Source organism: Pristiophorus japonicus, unplaced genomic scaffold, assembly GCF_044704955.1.
Source record: "Pristiophorus japonicus isolate sPriJap1 unplaced genomic scaffold, sPriJap1.hap1 HAP1_SCAFFOLD_165, whole genome shotgun sequence".
NCBI lineage: Eukaryota > Metazoa > Chordata > Chondrichthyes > Pristiophoridae > Pristiophorus > Pristiophorus japonicus.
Genome location: NW_027251331.1, coordinates 86,563 through 110,152, shown reverse-complemented (window position 1 = coordinate 110,152; position 23,590 = coordinate 86,563).

The following is a 23,590-nucleotide window of genomic DNA, read 5'->3' as shown; positions in this document are numbered from 1 at the left end:
CTTGTATTCTAATGTTTAATCGCAATTACCAACTCTCGATCCGTAACACTGCATGTTACGGCACGTTAGGTGCGCATCGAACCATCTCTTAAAGGTGGTGAGGGTTTCTGCACCACCACTCTTAGAGGCAGTGAGTTCCAGATATCCTCAAACCTCTGCGGAAAGAAGCCCCACTCAAATCCTCACTAAACCTTCCACCAACCACGTTAAATCTATGCCCCTTCGTAATAGACCTCTCCACCAATGGAAATCGTCCTTATTACCCACTATTTCCATGTCCCTCTATATTTTGTAAACATCAATGAGGTATCCCGTCAAACTTCTCTGTTCCAATGAGAACAAAGCCAGCCTATAAAATCTCTCCTCATAACTAAATTTCTCCATTCCAGGCAGCATTCTTGTAAATCTCCTCTGCACGCTCAAGAGTGCAATCACATCCTTCCTGTGATAAGGCGAACAGAACTGCAGGGTTGGTTGGAGGATGGAGACAGAGAAGTCTGGTTTTACGGGCATCGAGGGGAGAGCCTGGTTGGTTTTTGCGGTGGCGTGTGTGGAGCGAGCCTGGTTGTTGGAGGCGGGGTGGGAAGATAGCACTTGGTTGTTGGAGTCCGGGGGAGACATAGCTTGGTTGTAGCGGGGGCGTGCAAGAGAGCGTGGTTGTTGTTTAAGGTTGGAATCTTGTTCCTGGGTGGGAGCCTGGTTGTTGTTGCAGAGGGGGTGGGGCGGAGATAGACCCAAGTTGCTTGGGGGGGGATGGTTGGAGAGAAAGCCTCGTTGTTGGGCACGTGCGAGAGAGCCTGGATGCAAGTGGCGTGAGGAAATTAGTGAGAACCTGACTGTTGTGGCGGAAGAGCCTGGTTGGTCGGAAAGAGGGTGGTCGGAGCAGAAAGAGCCTTGATGTTCTGGTGTGACAAAGCCTTGTTGTCGGGGTGGTGGGGCAGTTGAAGGAGATGGAGCGCTGTTTGGGGGATGAGAGAGTGAAACTGTTTTCTGGTGGATGAGAGAGAAAGCATCATTGTTGAATGTGTGGCTGTTGATGGGGGAGAGGCTCTTTGTTGGGAGGGAGAAGGAGAACGAGCCTGTTTTTTGGGGGACAGTGGGAGAAAGAGAGATCCTGGTTGTGGAACGGGGAGAGAAAATGGGGGAAAAGTGGGCAGCGGCAAATACAGAGGAACCTCCCTGTTATCAGCCACTGGCAAGATCTTCGCTAAAATCCTCCTCAACCGCCTTATCCCTCTGGCTGTGGAGCTCCTCCCGGAATAACAGTGCGGATTCCGCTCACTGCTGGGTAAAACAAACATGATCTTTACGGCATGACAACTGCAAGAGAAATTCAGTGATCAGCACCAACCCTTGTACATGGCTTTTTTTGAATTTACAAAGGCATTTGACACCGTTAAACACAAGGGATTATGGATCGTCCTCTTCCGTTTCGGCTGCCCCAAATCGTTTCTCACCATCCTCTGCGTGCTCCACGACGACATGCTTGCAGTGATCCTAACCAACGGATCCACCACAGCAACAATCCATATCCGGACAGGGTTCAAGCAGGGCTGCGTCATCGCGCCAACCCTCTTCTTGATCTTAATCGCTGCAATGCTCCATCTCACACTCAACAAGCTCCCTTCTGGAGTTGAATTAACCGAAATCACCAGTGGGAACCTGTTCAACATTCGTCGCTTTCAGACCAGATTCAAGACTATCCCATTCTCTGTTGGCGATCTGCAGTAAGTGCACCAAGCTTGAGGCTTCACACATTAACAGGCTGAACTCCATGTCATAGTCAACATTTTCACCGAGGCATATGAAAGCTTGGGCCTTACATTACAAAACCGTAAGACAAATGTCCTCCACGAAAATCACCCCGCCATTCAGCACTGCCGCACAATCATCACATTTCATGGCATGACCCTGAACAAAGTGGACCACTTTCCATACTTCAGGCGCCTATTATCATCAAAGGCAGACATCGATGATGACGGTCAACACCGACTCCAGTGCGTCAACGCAGTCTTCGGCCGCCTGAGTAACAGGCTGTTCGAAGATCCGGTCCTCAACTCTGGCATCAAGCATATGGTCTACAGGTCTTTAGTGCTACCCGCCCTCCTGTATGGCTCAGCGATGTGGACCATATATCGTAGACACCTCTAATCGCTGCAGAAATAAGACCAGCGTTGACTCCGCAAGCTTGTGCAAATCACCTGGAAGGACAGACGTACCAACATTCGTGTCGTCGTTCAGGCCAACATCACCAGCATCGACAACTGACCACTCACGACCAGCTCAATTGGGTGGGCAACGTTGTTCGCATGTCTGCACGAAGCATGCGCTCTACTCAGATTTCCTGCACGGCAATGGAGCCCCTGGTGGGCAGAGGAAATGTTCAAAGACACCCTTACAGCCCCCTTGATAAAATGCAACATCGCCACAGGCATATGCGAATCCCTGGCCAAAGATTCCCCGAGGTGGAGGAAGAGCATTCGGGATGGCGCTGTGAATATCGAGTCACGTCATCGAGAGTATGCAGTAAACAAACACAAGCAGTGGATAGAAGGTTATGCAAACCAGATTCCACACCCATCCTGTCGCACCTGAGACAGAGACTGTTATTCTCGTATTAGGCTGTCCAGTCACCTAATAAATCACATTTGAGTGCAAGCAATTCTTGCTCAATTTAGAGAGACTGACTATGATTAAGCTGATGGTTGTTGGGGGTCGGGGGGGTGGAGAGCGAGCCTGGTTGTCGGGGGTCGGTTGAAGAGCGAGTTTCGTGTAGGCGGGATCGATTAAGCCTGATTGTTGGCGGAACGGGGGGAGAGAGAGCGAGATTATTTTGTGGCCAGAGAGCATGGTTTTGGAGTGGGGAGACTGGCAACTGGGGGACGACAAACCATGTTCTTCCAAACCCCTTTACACCCAAGCCAACATAGTTGGAGTGGAAGAAATCCAGAGATCACAACACTTGCTACCAATAAAACCGTTATAATCTGCACACATCTATTGGCGTCCGGGGGTGTTCGGGGCGTGGGGGTGCGGTGGTTAAGATCATGCACTTACGCTTGGCTAATAGACTTAGGCTGGGGAGGGATGAATTTGCACTGGGGTAATGGACTTCGACGACTGCTGGAGGGACGCACTTGCGCTGGGTAAGGAGGGACATTCGGCTGTCTGAGCTATGCGTTCATTCTGACTTCAGAAGGCAAATTGACCATCTCACAATGCACAAAGTTCAGCTGAACATTGACATTTTCAAATTCAAGAGAAACTTCAAGGTGTGGTATTTTCTCCAAGGGGACCAATCAGCAAGTGCTAATCTCATAATGGAGAGCCAATCAGAGAAACGGCTGCATTCAATTAAAACTAACGAATATCAGAAGTGGGATTCGTCCCCAAGCCTCCAGAGAAAACTCTGATTAGAACGCAGCGCATTAGACCGCTCGGCCATTCTGACTGAAAAGGACGATAGTTGCAACTTATCAGTTGCACATGTAGAACCTTTCAGTACGGGCGGTTATTCCGTGCTGCTGGACGGCCCCGTGAGCGGGATTTTCTCCACCCAGGATTTTCCAGAGCCTGAGCAAGGTGTATGGATATGTAGGTCCCAGATCCGGTTAACGTATATCCCAGGGATGGACTTTAACCTTCTTAGCTCTGGAACTTGGGAAGAGATGCTTAGATCTGCCGGTTTTAGCCGAGGTGGGGCTGGGAGAAATTGTATTTTGTTGATATTTCATCACGGCAATATGCGGAATTATGAGCTAAAAAGAACAAAGAGCTCAAAAACTACAAGAAAAAAACAAAAGAAATGTAATCAATTATGATGAACTCTTTAATGTGTTTCCTCGTCATTTGGTTGTTAGGCGTTCACAGAGGGAGCCAGGATTCGGAAAGCAACACACTAAATTCATGATCTTTTAAAATAATGACATGCAATAAAATATACTGTGAGTGTGTGGGGAGTGGGCGGGGAGGGGGGGGCGGTCAGATTAATCACTATTGATTTGCTAATAGCTTTGGTTAGCAGAATGAAATAGATACAAACATAGTTACTGAGGGTCAGTGGATACTTCAATAACTAGACTTTAATAATTTGGGAAAATTAAATTATTGATTAATTTTTATCCCCGATCTGATACACACTGTATTGGAGGAGACTGTTATTAATGGTCATTGCTCATTTGACAAGGAACCAGGGGTCACTTATGCTAAATTGTAATTCACAATTGCGTGTGATGCTAAAGTGATAACCGTTACACTTCAGAAACCTTTGCTTACGTCAGCGCCCACAGAGAAGTGTTCAGCGGCAAGCTGAAATGCTCCATCCCTCTTGCTGCAAAACATGTCTTTCACATACATTTCTCTGACCGAAAAGGCTCAAAACATATATTGAATTGAACAAGTTTTCAAAGTGTCACTAAACTCCAGATTTTCCACATCTACTCACAATCTTGTGAATCAGATGCCTTTAATTTTGCCCACTAAATCATTGTCACTTTGAAATAATCTGCTTCATTTCTCATTACTTTGTTTGCCACCAACTTAGTCCAACCATGTCATATGATTTACTAATCCTTCTTCGAAATCATCTTATTTACAATGAAAATCTGAGGTAATCATACAGATCACTGCTGGACACGACTATTCACAGTCTGCCAATTGGGGATCATCGCCAGTATCCCTCCTCTCAATTACCTGCCCATGTTCACACATTGCCTCAGAGTTGTTCTTTTTCCAACATTCCCTTGTGTGCAACCTTATGAAACGCATGCTGGAAATCATCATCTTAAAGAGTAAGAACCATCCCTTGAATCAGATTACACCTTTCCTTGTCATTGGAAGGATATATTTTCCTTGGAGCTAGTGCTGCATAGATTTATAAAAGAAAGACGTGGATTTATAGATGGATACATACATAGAAAATCAGTGCAGGAGTGGGCTAATCGGCCCTTCGTTCCTGAACCACCATTCAATAAGATCATGGCTAAATTTTCAACTTAGTACCCTTTACCTGCTTTCTCTCCATACCCCTGGATCCCTTGTCCCATAAGGGCCACATCTAATTCCTTCTCGAATATATCTAACGGACTGCCCTCAATAAATCTCTGCGGTGGTGAAGTCCACAGGTTAACAACTATCTGAATCAATAAGTTTCTCCTCATCTCGGTCATAACTGGCTTACAAATTGTCCTCAGACTGTGACCTCTGGTTCTGGACTCCCCCAACATCGGGTTCATTCTTCCTGCATCTAATCAGTCCAATCCCGAAAGAATTGTGTATGTTTCTATGAGATCATCTCTCACTTTTCTCAGCTCAATTGAATACAGGACCAGTCGATCCAGTCTCTCCTAATATGTCAGACCTGCCATCCCGGGAAACAGTCTGGTGAACCGTCGCCTCACTCTCTAAATACCAATTACTTCCTTCCTCAGATTAGGCCAACGAAACTGAACACAATATTCCAAGTGAGGCCTTACCGAGGCCCTGTATAACTGGAGTAAGACATCCCTGCTCCTTTACTCAAATCTCCTGGCTCTGAATGGCCAACATGCCATTTCCCTGCTTCACCGCCTGCTGCACCTGCATGCCATCGTTCAATGACAATCGTTGCACCTTCTATTTGCCTAATTGGCCGTCATTCAGCTAATATTCTGCCTTCATGTTTTTGCCACCAAAGTCGATAACCTCATATTTTACCACATTACTCTGCATCTGCCATTCATTTGCCTACTCACCTTACCTGTCCAAATCACGAAGCAGCCTCTTAGAATCCTCCTTAAAGCTCACACCGCCACTCAGCTTCGTGTCATCTGCAAATGTGGAGATATTACTCTCAATTCCTTCATCTGCATCATTGATGTTTATTGCAATTGCTCGGGTCCCAGCAATGAGCCCTGCTGCACCCCACTAGTCACTGCCTGCCATTCTAAAAATTTTACGTTTATCCCACCACTTTGCTTCCTATCTACTAACTAGTTATCTATCCACAGCAATACTCCCAATATAACGTGCTTGAATTTTGCACACAAATCTCTTGTATGGTACCTTGTCAAAAAACTTTTGAATTTCCAAATACACCACATCCACTGATTCTCCCTTGTCCGCTCAAATAGTTACATCCTCCAAAATTCCAGAATATTTATCATGCATGATTTCCCTTTCATAAATCCATGCTGACATGGACTGATCCTGCCACTGCTGTGCGAAAACACTGCTATTTCAACTTTAGCAACTGATGGCAACATTTTACCCACGACTGATGTCAGGCTAACGGGTCTGTAATTCCCCGTTTTCTCACTCTCTTTTTTTTTTAAAAGTGGTGTTACATTAGTTACCCTCCAGTCCAAATAATATGATCTAGAGTCGATAGACTGTTGGAAAATGATCACCAATGCATCCTCTACTTCTCGGGCCACTTCGTTAAATATTCTGGGACACAAACTATCAGGGCCCAGGGCATTATTGACCTTCAATCCCGTCAATTTCCCCAATACAATGTCCTGACTAATATGGATTTCATTCAGTTCCTCCTTCTCACTGGACCCTCTGTCCCCAATATTTCCGGAAGGTTATTTGTTTCTTCCTTCCTGAAAACAGAACCAAAGTATTTGTTCAATTGGTCTGTCTTTTCTTTGTTCCCCATTTTAAGTTCATTTGATTCTGATGACAAGTGACCTAAGTTTGGCTTCACTAATCTTTTTCTCTTCACATATCTGTAGAAGCTTTTGCATTTAGTTTGGCCTGTCAATGTGCTGTCCTCTTCGGGTTGTTTGCAGCTGTTAGCGAACCGAAATTCGATTTGGTCCAAATGTTTTCTGCACGTTAGTCCAATGGCCAATTTGATCTGAAAAACCCTACTCGCTTCTTTGGTTACGACCGTGACAGCGAGCAGCTTGGGACCATGTCCATAATTGACTAAAACACAGGATCAATGATTCCAATATCGCGTGACAAATTTGCGCGATCATGATACATACTTTTTTTGGTACCACCGGCCCTCTATTTGATCATGGAGATCAGGCATCAGAGTACACAAGGGAGGACCGAGTTTTGAGCGCCATTTTCGGGATGCTGGGGGAACCCAGGTGAGCGACAGGGTTCTGGTGCGGTTGCTGAGCAGAACTTGGGATGGTCCGGTCTTCAGGGAGCCTTGTGACACGCGTTTCAAGCATTGCTTGATGGTCAGAACTTCCTATTCTCTTTGGCCTTTGGATGCGGGCTTGAATGAGGCAGATCAGACATGCTTGATCACATTGCGCCTCATGAATTCGTTGAAATCAGCTCTGGTGAAACATGGCCCATTGTCGCTGTCAAATACATCAGGCAGGCCGTGTGTGGCAAACATGGCTCATCGGCTTTCGATGATGGTGGTGGTCGTGCTTACAGAAAATATTACAATTTCTATCCATTTTGAATAAATATACATGACAACCAAGACATTTTTATGAGAACTGGGCCCGCATCGGCAACGTGGATCCTCGACCATGATTTCGAGGGCCACGACCACAAACTTAGCGGTGCATTATTCAGTTGAGAGCTTGTGTTGCAGTACAGTGACAAATGGAATTTTTCCTGAGATGTGTGAGGAATTGCATTTCACGAGAGCTAATAAGGAAATGGAATACACATGAAATGGTAGGATACTGGGAAGTGCAGAGGAGGAAATGGAGCTGGAGGGCTTGTCCACAGATCCCTGAAAGTAGCACGCCAGTTCGATACGGTGGTTAAGAAGGCATCCGGAATGCTTGCCGATGTTGGCCGAGGCACAGAATACAAGAGCAGGGGGATTATACTTAAATGGTATAAAACACTGGTTTGGCCACAGCTGGATTACTTTGTGCAATTGAGGTAACTACATTCCAAGAAATATTAAATGCCCTGAGAGGGCACAGCGGAGCTTTACGATGATATTGGCGGGATTTTCGAATTTATGCAATGAGGACAGATTGGATAGGCTAGATGTATGTTCTTTGAACAGACGAGATTAGGGGAGACATCATTGAGGTGTATAAAATTATGATGGGCCTCGATATAATGGATAGAAACATCATATTTCCGACCGAAAAGGCGTCAACGACGAAGGGATAAATTTAATATAATTGGTGGAAGGTTCAGAGAGAATTTGAGGGGAAACTCTTTAACACAGAGGATTGTGGGTGTCTGCAGCACACTGGCTGAATGGATGCTAAATGCAGAACTCCTCAAAAGATATAAAAACACGTAGATGTGTACTTGAACTCCCATAACATGCAGGGATATGGACCTAGAGCTGCAAAGTGGGATTAGGCTGGATTGCCTCTTGGTGGCATGCATGGACACGATGTGCCGAAATGTTCTCCGTCCGTACTCAAAAATTCTATGATTCGTTGATTCTATGAGAAAACACCGAAAAGTTTTGCCGAATCCGTTATAAAGAATTGAATAGTTGACTTATTTGTATGTCAGGAACTTAATGCCGTCATAACCGTTTTATGATAAATTTAATCCACGAACTGAAGATAAAACAAGCTCTTTTTGGTTTGAAACGTCGCACTTTCTGCATTAAACAGCCAAAGTACGCAAACTCACCATTCGTATGCAGAAAAACTGCCAATATGAACCATGCACATTCGATCGAATACAAAACTCTGAAGCGTGTTATCATGATGACGTCGGCTCAAGGAAAACAGCTGATTGTTGAGAAGCGTGGGAGTGTTTTTGTCTGCAAGTTTTATTTTTATTTCATAGTCAAATCGTTGAAGCTCCTAGTTTAGTTCATAGTTAAATAAGTAGAGCCATGGTGTGGAAGCTCAATCCCATTGATTGCAAATACTATGGCATGTGCGAACTCCTGGACGCTTCGTGTAGCCTGGATGATCACATGTGCATGATGGTTTTCTCGACCAATATGTCGAGGAACCGACGAGAGTGCTGGCCATACTCGACTGGCTGATGTGTAATGAGAAAGGACTAATTAGCAATCATGTTGTGCAAGGCCCCTTGGGAAAGAGTGAACATAATATGGTAGTATTCGGCATTAAGATGGAGCGTGACACAGTTAATTCAGAGACTAGGGTTCTGAACTTAACGAAAGGTAATTTCGAAGGTATCAGACGTGCATTTGCGGAATTTACTGGCGAATTATACTTAAAGGGTTGACGGTGGATAGGCAATGGAAAACATTTGAAGATCACATGGATGCTCTTCAACAACTGTTCATCCCTGTCTGGAGGAAAAATAAAACGGGGAAGGTGTCTCAACAGTGGCTAACAAGGGAAATTAGAGATAGTTTTAAATGCATGGAAAAGGCATATAAATTGGCCAGAAATTGCAGCAAACCTTAGGACTCGGAGATGTTTAGAATTCAGCAGAGTGGTCAAAGGGTTTAATTACTGGGGGGAAAATAGAGTATGAGAAGAAACTTGCTGGGAACATAAAAACTGACTGCAAAATCTTCTATAGATATGAGAAGAGAAAAAGATTAGTGAAGACAAACCTAGGTCCCTTGCAGTCAGAATCGGGTGTATATATAAAGGAGAATTGAGAAATGGCAGACCTATTGAACAAATACTTTGTTTCTGTCTTCACGAAGGAAGAGACACATGTGGATATTAACGCTCGGCCGTATATTTCCAAAAAAATGGTGGTCACTTTATATGTTGGGGCAAAATGGGTGACATATGGGCGTTACACGTCATTTCAGCATAAAAAATTGACGATAAGTGGGCGTTATCCATGCCAAAATAATGCAACGTCTAGTTCAGACTGCATAACAAGTGTCCCTGTGCACAGTGTGTAACTCTCTCAGTGAGGACTCAGACTGTGCAACAAGTGTCAAGTGTCCCTGTGTACAGTGTGTGTCTCTCCCAGTGAGGACTCAGTCTCTGTAACATGTCTCCTTGTGTACCATATGTGTCTCTCCCAGTGAGGAGTCAGACTCTGTAAGAACTGTCCCTACAACCGTCCGCGATCTCTCCACTGCGAGAAGCTGTTGGGCGTTCTCGATGTTCATCACATTTGCGCCCATGACTTCAGCTGCCGAGGTCCTAAACTCTGAATTCCCTCCTGAAACCGCTTCGTAGCTCCACCTCGCTCCTGCTCGTTCAAACGCGACTTAAACCTCCCGCTTTCACTGAACTTATGATAATCTGTCCGAACATCTTTTTCCGTGGCTCAGTGTCACATTTGACTTGGAACGTTTCAATACAGTAAAGCCGCTATATAAATGCAAGTAGTACTTGTCCCGGTGTTTTGTTAATAAAACTCTACCTCTTACTGCAGCTCGAGGCTGATCTCCGAGTTACTTTCCTCACAACTGGATTCATTGTTTGAATATATTAAATAAAGTTTCCTTCTCCAAATGACCTATCGACATGAACTGTCCGCCTGTGTGTCCTACTCGAAGGATGGATAAGCAATTTACACACGATGGTGAGACTGAGTGGGAACAGAAGAGCAGAGCTGGGACTCTGAAAATACCATCGCACAGATTACCGGGAAATGGCCCCATAAAAACTGCAACAATTCAGAGAATCATACAGGCCATTCGGCCCATCCCCTCTCTGCTTGGTAGAGGGACAATCAGTGCTTCACTCTCCCCGTAGCCCTGCAAACTATTTTTTTACAAGTGTACAGAGCATAACAACACAATGCATAAAACAAATCCTCCTCATCTCTGCTTTGGTTGCTTTGCCAATTATTGCAAACCTGTTTCCTTTGGTTACCCACCTTCATACAACTTGATATATTATCTCGAGAATTACTCCATCAAACCCCCTCAAGTTGCCTCCATGTCACCTCCAGATTGTCGCCTCACTCCCAAACAGGTGCATTACATTGTACTCTTCATCCACACGTTCACCTTTCCATCCATACTCTCCTCTCAGGTCCTGTTCAGCAGACAGCGATTTAACATGCGTTTGTCGCATTGCCAGCCGAGCAATTTAACCCCCGGCGTTAACCTCTTTAAAACATAAGGGCAGCAATCGAATAGAAACTTAGATACCTAGAAATTTACAGTGCAAAAGCAGGCGAGTTCGGCCCGTCGTATCTGCGCTGCCCGTCAAACATCTACTCGGCTCTCGCTCAGTTGCCCTGAATGTTATATATACAGCTGTGAATAATGAACAATGGCAGAAAGGCAAAGAGCACCCTGCCCAACCAGTCCGTCCCACACAACTGCGACACGCCTTACACCGTTACACTGAAACATTCTCCTCTGCACCCCAACTAGAGCCATGTGATCGACTGGTAGAAGAATAATCAGATTTAAACTCCAGGACAATTTAGTGGAATGAATTCTGGGAAAATTCGTCTCGAACCAATGCAGATGATCGAAACTCATCCAGGAGATGGCCGTGGCCGTATTCCATTCCCTGCAGTACTTACCATCGTACCTTAACTGGCCAACAAGAGGATATCCAATCTAATCGCACTAATCAGCTCCACATCGGTAAACCTGCATGTTACGGCACTTGAAGTTCCCATCCAACCATGCCTTCAATACGGTGAGGATTTCTGCATCCATCGCTCTTTCAGACCATGAGTTCGAGATACGCGCAATACTGATCATAATGAAACAGCTCTAAAAACCCCTCTAAACTTACGAATAACCACCTTAAAACTATGCTCCATCTTACTAGTCACTCCACCAATGGAAATTGGCCCTTATTCTCCACTATGTACAGGCCGCTCAATATTTTGGACCTGTACACATAGTTTTGCATACAGATACAGCAGGCAGTGAAGAAAGCAAATGGCATGTTAGCATTCATAGCTAGAGGATTTCAGCATAAAGCAGGGAGGTCTTACTGCAGTTGTACAGATCTTTTGTAAGGCCACGGCTGGAATATTGTGTTCAGCTTTGGTCTGCTAATCTGAGGAAGGACGTTCTTGCTATTGAGGTAGTAAAGCGAAGCTTCACAAGGCTTTTCCTGGGATAGCTGTCCTGACATGTGAGGAGAGACTGGATCAACTGTGCATGTATCGACTGGAGTTTAGAAAAATGAGAGGGGGTCTCGTAGAGAAATAGAAAATTCTGACGGATTGGACATGTAAAAGGCAGAAGAATGTTACGTTGCTGGGGAGTACCAGGACCAGGAGTCACAGTCGAAGAATAAGGGGTAAGCAATTTAGAACCGAGATGAGGAGAATCTTCTTCACTCAGAGAGTGTCTAACGTGTGGAATTCTCGTACGCAGAATGTTGCTGATGCCAGTATGTTAGATATATCAAAAAGGGAGTAAGATATGGCTCTTACAGTCTAAGGCATTAAGGGGTATGGAGAGAAGTGGGAAAGGGGATCTGAAGTTGAATGATCAGCTGTGACCTTATTGAATGGCGGTGCAGGTTCGAAGGGCAGAAAAACCTGATCCTGCACCTAATTTCTATGTTTCTATGTTTCAATGCGGTCTCCTCTCAACCTCCTCTGTTCCAATGAGAAGAAATTCCAGACTATCCAATCTGCAACATGTTACCCCGAGATAACAAAACAAGGGCTCAAAGACAGGATTAAACGCCAGGTAATAAACACAGAAAACTGAAGTGACCCCCTTGCATCCAAATTCGGGTTACGGTCTCCGTCAGTCCGCTGGGGAGAGGGTCCCGGTCAGTCCTCCCTCGACGAGGTCTCATTCAGTCCCCCGGTTAGTGGTCTGAGTCAGTCTCATGGGGATAGGTTTCAAGTCAGTCCCCTGGGCAGGGGGACTTGGTATGTCCCCTGTGGAGGGGGACTCGGCCAATCCACTCTGGAGAGGGTCTAATTCAGTCCCCTGGGGAGAGGGTCTCGATCAGTTCCTTTGGGAAGTTCGTGGTCGTTCCCCTGGGGAGAGGATCTCGGTCAGTCCCCTGGAGAGATGGTCTCGTTCAGTCCACTCGAGAGGAAACCTCATTACGCATGGAAGCCACAGCCAGTAAGGGACGACGTCAAAAGTGACACAGACGGGCTGCAACTCCTTCAAAAATCAATGCCCATGAGAGAGTGTGTATATATGAGTATAGGTGTGTTAGTGTAGTTGGGTATATGTCTGTGTCAGTGTGTGCATCAGTGTATCTGTGAATGTGAGTGTGTGTGAGTGTCTGTGTGTGTGAGAGTGTCAGTGTTTGTGAGTATCTGTGTGTGTGTGTTTATACGTGTGTCCGTGTGTGAGTGTCAGTGTGCGAATATCTGTGTGTGTGTGAGAGTGTCAGTGTGTGTGAGTATCTGTGTGTGTGTGTTTATACGTGTGTCCGTGTGTGAGTGTCAGTGTGCGAATATCTGTATGTGTGTGAGTGTGTGAGTGTGTGAGTGTCTGAGAGAGTTTATGTGAGTGTGACTGTGTGAGTGTGACTGTGTGTGAGTGTTTGTGTGTCAGAATGTATGCGTGTGTGTGTGAGTGTGATTGCGTGAGTGTGCGTGCGTGTGTGTGAGTGACTGAGTGTTTCTGAGTGTGTGAGAGTCTGTGAGAGTGTGTGTGTGAAAGTGTGTGAGAATGTGTGAGAATATGTGTGAGTGAGGGTGTGTGAGAGTATGTCTGAGTGTGTGTGTGAGTGTGTGGGTGAGTGTGACTGTGTGTGTGTGAGTGTTTGTGTGTGAGAATATATCCGTGTGTTTGTGAGTGTGATTGCGTGAGTGTACGTGCGTGTGTGTGTTTGAAAGTTTGTATGTGAGTGTGTGAGAGTGTGTGAGAGAGCGTGTGTGAGTTTGAGTGAGAGTGTAACTGTTTGTGTGAATGTTTGTGTAAGAGGGAAAATGTGTGTGTGTGAGAGTGTCTGAGAGCGTGTGCAAGACTGCGCGAGAATGTGAGTGTGTCTGTGAAAGTGTGTGTGATAGAGTGTGAGCTTGAGTGTGAGCATGAGTGTGTGTATGTATGTGTGTGTGTGTGTGTAAGTATCTGTGTGAGTTCGTGTGAGTGTGTATGAGTGTGTGTAATTGTGACTGCCTGGGCTCCAGCCATAATCGTTTATAAATCACGGAGCATGCTCGAGTGGAGTATGGCCGATTCTGACAACTATTTCGTAAGTTCTTATGATTGACGTCAGCGTGGACACGTTGAGCCAAAATGACTTCCTTCTGCTGTCTAAAATTCTAAATGATTATATGTTTCTATGTTCTCTATTTGTTTGTAGGGCTGTGTTATTTTGAGGTTCTCCAACACTTTCAGGTTCACTATTGGTTTGAGGATTTGTATTAAATTCAGGTTCTCTATTCGTTTATCTTTCTCTATTAGTTTGAGGATCTGTATTAGTTTTTGCATCTCTGTTAATTTGACGATCTGTACTTGTTTGACGTTCTTCATCAGTTTGAGGTTCAGTTTTAGTTTGAGTGTATATGCTAGTGTGAGCGACTGTATTAATTTAAGGTTCTTTATTATTTGAATGGCTGTATTAGATTCAAGAACATAAGGACAAAAGAGATAGAAGCATGACTGGGCCACTTGGCATCTCGAGTCTGCTCCATCAATTAATAAGATCGTGGCATTTCTGATAATGGACTGACCTGCACTTCACTGTCCTTAACCCATAACTCCTAATTCCCATATCGCTCAAAAATCTGTCTATATCTCCGTGTTAAATATAATCAATGGCCCAGCATCCACAGCTCTCTGGGGCAGAGTATTCCGCAGATGTGCAATCCTCGGAGGGAAGGAATTCCTCCTCATCTCAGTTTTAAACAGTCGATGCCTTATTCTGAGACGATGTTCCCAACTATTATTTTCCGCTATGAGTTGAAATATCCTCTCTGCATCCATTCTGTCGAGCCTCTTATTATCTCACATGTTTCGATCAGATCAGCACTCATTATTCTGTGCACCAGTAAGTATATGCCCAAACTAATCAAACCCCCCCATCTCCGGAATCAACTGTCTCTGAATAGCCTCCAATGCAATTATATTCTTCCCATCAACAGAGACCAAAACAGTACTCAGTACACTAGTGTGGGCTGTACAATGCCTTGTACAGTTGTAACAGGACCTCGCTATTGTTTAGTCCATTTCCTTTGCAATAAAGGCCAACATTCCATTTGCCTTCCTGCTTATTGTTCTCCCTGCATATTAACTTTTTGTGCTTCATGCACAGGGGCTCCCAGGTCCCTCTGTACTGCAGCACTCTGCAATTTTTCTCCAATTAAATTATAATTTATTTTCTATGTTTTCTGCCAAAGTGGATAATCTCACATTTTCCCACATTATTCTCTATGTGCCAATCTTTCCCACTCACATAGCCTCTCTCTATCCGTTTAAAGATGTATTTGCTGTCGGACCCATTTTTTGTATCATCAACAAACTTGGATACGTAACACTCGGTCCCTGAATCCAAATCATTGTAAGTATTTGAGGACCCAGCACCAATCAATCCGGCACTCCACTTGCTACTGTTTGCCAACCGGAAATATCAGTTTGATGTAATGTATGAGTTTAACATGTTGTGTGAGTTTGAGGTGCTGTAACAGTTTTAGGTTACTCTATGAGTAAGAGGCAATATATGGCATGATGGTCTCTATTAGTGTGAGGTGCTTTATGAGTTTGGGTGGTGGTATTGTTAAGAGGCGTTGCATTAGTGTGATCGGCTGTATTAGTTGGAGAGGATGTATTAGGTCGAGGGCCTCTATTATTTGAATGTCTTTATTCGTTTGAGGACGACTGACATAAATTTATCACTTTAATTGTTTATTTGAACGGCCAGAGTTAAGGAGGGAAGCTGCATCATAGAGTCGAATACAACAGGCCTGGACGGCCACTCTAACATTGGGAATGTAATTACTGAATGGCCACAGCAGATTGAAGTACTGCACCGAAGAAATATGAGATGTAAAGATGGGTCTGAGTGTGTTTGATACAACAACCACATTGCTGGCAGAATGCAGATGACGATTTTCAACGGTTAATTAATTGGATCAGAATTGTGCAGTGTTTGTGGTTTTAAATTTCAATCTCTGCACTGAATATATTCCATGTCAATGGAGAACTATCTCGGCTGTCATAATCTGTTCGATCAAATTGTTAAAATAACGATGTTGAGCGATGATGCAACCTCAGTGTCACCATGGAGATACCGCAGGGTATAAATTTAAAGCGCTGGGATTGTATCATCTCAGATTATAATTCCTGGAGATTGCCTGCAGCAGAAAGGGTCACATTGCTTCACACACAAAATGCATCAAACACTTTACAGCGCAAAGAAAATATACTATGTGATCATTACCGTTATTGGTGTTCCTGGTAAGTGAATGTAACCATTGAAGTTGTGTAAATCTGTGTGTAAGCTGGTCTCTGATTTCGATCTTTGACTGATAATGTTACACGCTGGTTTAGTGGTCACGATTTTAAAGACATGAGCTCGGTGAATTCATTCTGTTGCGTCAAGCGTTCTCAATAACTTCTGCGATTTGATTCGATTGACTCAGCTGAATATACATTTATGTTTGTAACTAATAAGCTCGTTTAACTATCAAGTTTTTGCCCTGAGTGGAATATCGTGTACTGTTGAATCAGTACACAGTATAGCCATCTCTTTGATAGAAGTTAGGAATGGCCGTGTCTGTACCTGCACAACTTTACTGTGTGAGGGTCTCAAACCGGTTTGTAATCCATACCGTGACCACGTATTTACAGGAGTGTAGTTCAATGTGGAATGTACTGAGTGTGGATCACCAACCGGTGTGTAACGCTGTAGCCCAGTGACCATATATTTGTGGGAATGTCTCTTATTGTGGGATGAACTGAGTGTGGATTACTTACCTGCGGAGAACATCATAACCCAGTGAACATGTGTTACTCTGAGTACAGCAACTTAGAAAATAGGTGCATGAGTAGGCCATTCGCCCCTTCGACCCTGTACCACCATTTGATAAGATCATGGCTGATCGGTCCCTCAGTACCCATTTCCTGCGTTCTCTTCATACACCTTGATCCCTTTAGCCATAAGGGCCATATCGAACTCCCTCTTGAATATATCCAATGAACTGACATCAACCACTTCTGTGGCAGTGAATTCCACAAGTTAACAACTCTCTGAATGAAGAGGTTTCTCCTCATTTCAGTCCTAAATGGCCTCCCCTAATCCTAAGACTGTCTCCACTGTTTCTGGACGTCCACAACATCGGGAACATTCTTCCCGCAAGTAACCTGTCCAAGCCCATCATAATTTTTTTGTTTCTATGCGATCCCCTCTCATCTTTCTCTGTTGGATGTACTGAGTGTGGGTCACTAACAGGTGTGAATTAAGTTGCTTCTACTTTTTAGTTCTTGCTTCAGGTGACTGATCTCTCCACGCATAGGAGCTGTCTGCATGTTTTATGAATGTAGTCAATGTCAAATGAGAATGTTGAAGATGTTTGGGAATACGTGCATTGATATTGCTCTCTATCCTATTGAACACAACCATTAGAAGCAAATGATAGCTATCTTCTGACATTTACACAGCATCACAGCAACGTTACATTATTCAAATAAACTGTATATTGAATTTTTCTTAATCTAAGCATAGCTAGTGGTAACACTTAAAATTTTTGGTGCTGATTAATGTTCTTCCCTCCCACATGGTCCTGAGAATCTGTGGGTCATGTGTGCTGAATTTAGTTATCCTGCTATTAAACATAATGAATATTGGGCTGATGTTATTGACTATTCAACTGCTGTAAAAGTGTAAGGTTTGACGAACCGCTTTCTAATTATGATTCGGAGTCTCTGCACAGGTAATGCTCCCCTAAGCACAGTGAGAACAGATACGTACAACTGAAAAACACACACATCGGGTTTTCATAATACAGGGATCAGTACGGGGCCAGTAAAAAATAACACCAATAAATTGATATTAATGAAATACAAAGTGCAATGGTTCATTAAATAAACCATTTGAATATCTGCAATGTTGTGATATAATTGATGACTGTTGTTAGTTTGTAAGCAATTAGGAATAACTCCATAGAACCTTTAGCGCAAAACAGGCCATTCATCGAACTAACTAATGCCGGTGTTTAAGCTGCACATTAGCCTCTTCCCACCACTCTTCATGTACCCTAAAAGCATAAACTTCGACTGCTTTCTACCTCATGTACTTGCAAAGACGAATGAGGCCTTAGTCCCTCATATTTTTTAGGCAATCGATGTTTGGCCCTAATTTTTATATAAGTAACTATTAATCTTTGACACAAGGTCCGTTAAGGAATATCATATATAAATTCAAGCTATAGCTTCAGATGTACCAAATATTATGTCGTTATTGCTCAAAGTGTGTATAAATTTATGTGACAATCAGAATGAGTTATAAATGCCTCCAAAAAATCGCCTGGAGAGTTATATATGCTGTGCATAGGTCAAATGTAGAAGAATAAACCAGTCTTTGTTTAATGAGACGTATTAAGAGAATTTGTTGTTTGATATCGCAGTTGAAGCAAGGAAGAATCCAATCTCTGCTTCAACTGTACAATGTTTGTGCTGTTATTTTTAATGTACATGGCTTTGATTTTTGCACTTTGTTTGCAACAGTCAAGACCAGGATCTTACCAGTCTTTCTGCCAATTACCGTTTGATATCACTGTTTAATCGAGGAAGTAAGCATTCTCTCTTCCAATTGTATGCTGATTTTTTAATGTACATAGCTTTAATTTGTGTTAGTTGTTCAATTTGGATAAATAGGCAATTATATTTTTTTGAATTGAATGGAAGATGTTGTATTAATATAGGGCCTACGCTCCTGTTAGCCTCAGTTGTGTTAGTTGTTAAATTTGGATAAATAGACAATTATATTTCTTTGATTATTTTATGAATTGTATGTAATATATCCTATTAATATAGGGCCTTCGCTCCTGTTAGCCTTAGGCCTCTCAGAGCCTTAAATGCCCCTATGTACTGGTATCACTCCCCGTTACATGCTTCTTTGCTCGACACTTCAAGTACTCCTACTTGTCGTAAGTTCCACATTCTCACCCGTCTCAAAGTAAATACATTTCTCCTCAATACTTAACTGATTTGTTCTTGAACATTTTACATCGATGATCGACATTGTTGGACTGAAGTCATCAGTGCAAACATTTATCTTATGTTCGCTTTTCATAATGTTAAACGCCTCATTCAGGCAAGCCCTCAGCTTTCTCCTTTGTAAATAAAACAGCGCAGCTTGTGCAACCTTGAATGATGAAGATATACATAGTTGTGGTATCATTTTTGAACACGATTTGCACTTTCTCCAGTGTCTGTATATCGGATTAGTAATATGGAGACCAGAGTTGTATATATTTCACTAATTATCATATCGTCATGGTGATATGCAATTTTATAATAATCACTTTGTTTTTGATTAAATTCCTCTCGAAACGAATCCCAGTGATTGGTTTGCATTTCGATGGCCTTGTTCACATGTTTCGCTGCAGGAAATGATTTTTGAACCAAGCCTCTGAAAATCTTTGCCACTCTACCCCTTCCAGGCTCAAATTTAGCAAGCAATATATCTTCCTACCGAAATGCAGCGCATCAGACTTCAATCTTTCTCTGTATAAGCCTGCACATTTTAAATTTGGGATTGTCCTGCTCGATTCAATCGTTTATCTAAATGTTGAACAACACAGTTATCAGCGCCTATTCTTGTGAAACATCACTTCTCGTGTTATGCTGATCTGAGTAAATGCCTTTTTCCCTAATTCCCTTTTTCTATTTGTGTCGCCAGCTCACTAACCATTCTGTTGTTGTCGCTTAACTCCACTTGCTGTGTGATTGTTTATGACTCTGCAATGTGGTATCGTATCGAAGGGATTTAAATGAATCAATCCATATTGCCTCCAGTGCCTTTACCTCATCTACTGTTTCTGATACTTATTCAAATATTTCAAGAAGGCTGGTCAAGCATGACCTTTGCTTTTGGAATATCTGCGGACTACAGGAAGGTATCAATCAACTGGTCGGGTGGGCAGACCACTGGCAAATGAAATTTAATCCGGTGAAGTGTGAATTAATGCACTTGGGGCGAACTAACAAAGAAATGGTATACACATTAAATGGTAGCACATTGAGAAGTGTAGAGGAAAAAGGGGACCTGGAAGTGAATCTCCACAGAACTCTTTTGGGAGGAAACTAAAACATTAATCCTTAAATCGTGTCCCCCGGATCTGGAGGGCACACCAAACATTTACAAGGCAATTTTTTTTGGGGGGGGATTTTTTAAAGTTTATTTGGGCACTAAAATCATGTATATTTTTTTCTCCAAGTGCCCCCTATAAAAGGGGAGCGGGACACTAAAAGCACCGGTAATTAAAACAAATTAAACTTTAAAACATAAAATCAAATTAAAATTTGGTTGCCGGGCGTGATGATGCACTCCAGTCCCTCCTGTGCCCAGCTCTCGGGGAAAGCCGCGAGCGTACCGTTGGACACCGCTTGCTCCATCTCCAAGGTCACCCTGGCGCGGATGTACGCGTGGAAGAGAGGCAGGCAGTCAGGTTGAACGACCCCCTCGACCGCCCGCTGCCTGGACCGGCTGATGGCACCTTTGGCCGTACCCAGGAGCAGTCCGACGAGGAGGCCCTCGGACCTACCCTCTCCCCTCCGCACAGGGTGCCCAAAGATCAGGAGTGTGGGACTGAAGTGCAGCCAGAATTTCAGGAGCAGCCCCTTTAAACAATAAAGCAGGGGCTGCAACCTTGTGCATCCGATAAAAACATGGAACATGGACACTTCCAGACCGCAGAAATTGCAGGCGGTCTGGGAGCCCGTGAACCGGCTTAACAATTTATTGCACGGCACTGCTCTGTGCACCACCCTCCAGGCAATGTACCCGATATATACTGGGAGGACTCCCGTGTAGAGTGCCGTCCATCCGGGACCCTCGCCTCTTCCGGACGGCAAGATGGTACGCCATGGCGTATCCGGATGGTAGGCGAGAATGGCAAAGTTGAGAGTGTGCAGGAGGAGCCCATACAGGAAAAACCTCCGCGCGGAACTGAAAGGCACGGAGGAGATTTCCTCGAGGCGGCTCAAGTTGTGAAGCGCCGGCTCCCGAGGGAGTTTCCGGTGTTTGCCCCCAATGAGGAATTCCGTTCGGACGGAGATCAGTTCGGACGGGATCTCCCCACGTGCTTGAGCCTCCTCGATGCACCTAACGGATTCGGGGCCCAGAGCAGGTCTAAGCAACTCGATGGCATCGGCCGCACGGTGGACGTTGGCAGAATTTAGGCGCTGCGCCAGCGTGACTGGCGCCATCCTGCCCGCTCCTCCGCCATCGAGCAGGTCCTTGACCCTGGTCACCTCACCAGCCACAGCCCTCTCGTCCGACCGCCACCGAAAATCTCGGTCGTGGAGGTACGGATTCCTGAGCAGCGGCTCCTTTAGGACAGCCGCCACTCCAGCTGGTGGAGAGCTGCGCTTGGTGGAGACTTTGTTCCAGACCCTGGTGAGTTCCTTGTAAAAGACAGGCAGCTCCTGGAAGGCGGTACTGACGCCGCACAAGCTCACAAACTGCGTGTAGTAGTTGAGGCCATGCTGTTGGCAGAAGAAATACGTCGCCAGAGCACGCCAGCAAGGAGGGGGCTCGACGTAAAGGTATCTCTGCAGGGTCTGAAGACGGAAAGTAGCAAGCTGGGTGCTGACGCACACCAACGACTGACCGCCCTCCCCAAGCGGCAGACTCAAGGCCGCGGCAAAGACCCACTGCTTCCGGTTGATCCAGAAGAAGTCCACCAGCTTCTTCTGTATCTTGGCGACAAACGCAGGGGGATGGGTCAAAGTGACCATGCCGGTACCACAACATGGCGGCCACCAGCTGGTTTATGACTAGCGCTCGACCCCTGTAGGACAGCACTCGGAGCAGTCCTGTCTAGCGCCTTGGCGAGCGGCTACCTTGGCCCACAGCTCTTGCCAATTCGCCGGCCAGGCTTCCTCGTCGGGGCTAAGGTAGACTCCCAGAGAGAGGAGATGTGTCGTGCTCCAGGCAAAAGGCCTGAGCTCCTCCGACAGGGAGTCCACCCGCCACTGACACACCAGGAGCCCCGAACATTTCTCCCAGTTTATCCTGGCGGAGGATGCGGCCGAGTAAATCTCCTGGTACTCACGCATCCTCCGCAGGTCAGCGGGATCCTCTACCACGAGGAGCACATCATCGGCATCAGCCGAGAGGATATCCTTCACGCCCGGCCCTTGCAGAGCCAGTCCCGTCAACCTCGTCCGCAGGAGGCGCAGGAAAGGCTCCATGCAGACGGCATATAACTGGCCGGACATGGGGCCTCCCTGGCGCACCCCACTCCCAAAGCGAAGGGGCGCCGTCAAAGACCCGCTAACCTTTATCAGACACTACGCAGCGGCGTACACAAGTCGGATCTGGGCGACGAAATGGGTCCCGAACCCGAAAGCATGCAGAGTTCCGAACAGATAGTCGTGATCCAGCCTGTCGAACGCCTTCTCTTGGTCGAGAGATAGGATTGCGAGCGACAGACCAGCCTCCGAGGAATGATGAATGAGGTCCCGGACCAGATGAATGTTATCGTGGATTTTCCGGCCTGGGACCGTGTAGCACTGGTCGGGGTGGATCATGTGGTCCAGCACAGCGCCAAGGAGAGCAGACATCGCCCTGGCGAAGATTTTGAAGTCCGTGCTGAGGAGGGAGACCGGGCGCCAGTTCTTAAGGAGGCAGATATCGCCCTTCTTAGGCAGCAGGACGATGACTGCCCTGCGCCAAGAGAGGGGCATCTCCCCGGTCGCCAGACTTTCCCCCAGGACCCGCGCATAGTCGCCCCCCAGGACGTCCCAGAACACCCTGTGGAACTCCACGGACATCCCGTCCAGAGGGCCTTTCCCCTCGAGAGCCGGGCGAGGGCGCTGGTCAGCTCCGCCAGGCTGAGCGGAGCGTCCAGATTTTCGGCGCACTCCGGGCTGACCTTCGGCAGGTCCTCCCACAAAACTCTACGCGCTTCCTCGCTGGACGGATCCGGAGAGAACAGAGCCCCGTAATATTCACGGGCCCTGTTGTTGACGCCCTCCGGATCCGAGACGAGAGAGCCGTCGTCGGCCAGCAGCGTCAAAGCAGCTTACGGACACTGTGTCTTTTTTCCAGCGAGTAGAAGAAGGGGGAGCCACGGTCCAGATCCCGCAGGAACCGGATCCGCGCACTCACGAACGCGCCTCGGGACCCGACGAGCTGCAGGTCCTTAAGCGCGGCCTTCTTCGCTTCGTACACCATCCGCAGGGCAGGGTCCTCGACGACTTGACCGAGACAGGACTCCAGGACGAGCACCTCTTTTTCTAGGCACCCGGCCCTGGCCGCCCGCCTCATGGTCGACACCCTCGCGTACTCTTGACACAAGACGCGGACGTGAGCCTTGCCCACGTCCCACCATAGCCTCAAGGAGGGGAAGCTCCCCTGCTTCCTTCTCCAGTCGGCCCAGAAACGATGGAACGAGTCCTGGAACCGCACGTCCTCCAGCAGCTGGGTGTTAAAATGCCAGTACACGGACTCCGTCCTCGCGCGGAGCGAAGCGAGCTCCGCCCACACCAGGTGGTGGTCTGAAAACGGCACCGGTCGCATGGAGGCCGCCGGGACGCAGGAAATGTACACCTGAGACACATAAAGGCGGTCGACTCAGGAACATCCTACTCCAGGCCTCACCCAAGTAAAGGCGCTGGAGTCGGGATTGCGATTTCGCCAGACGT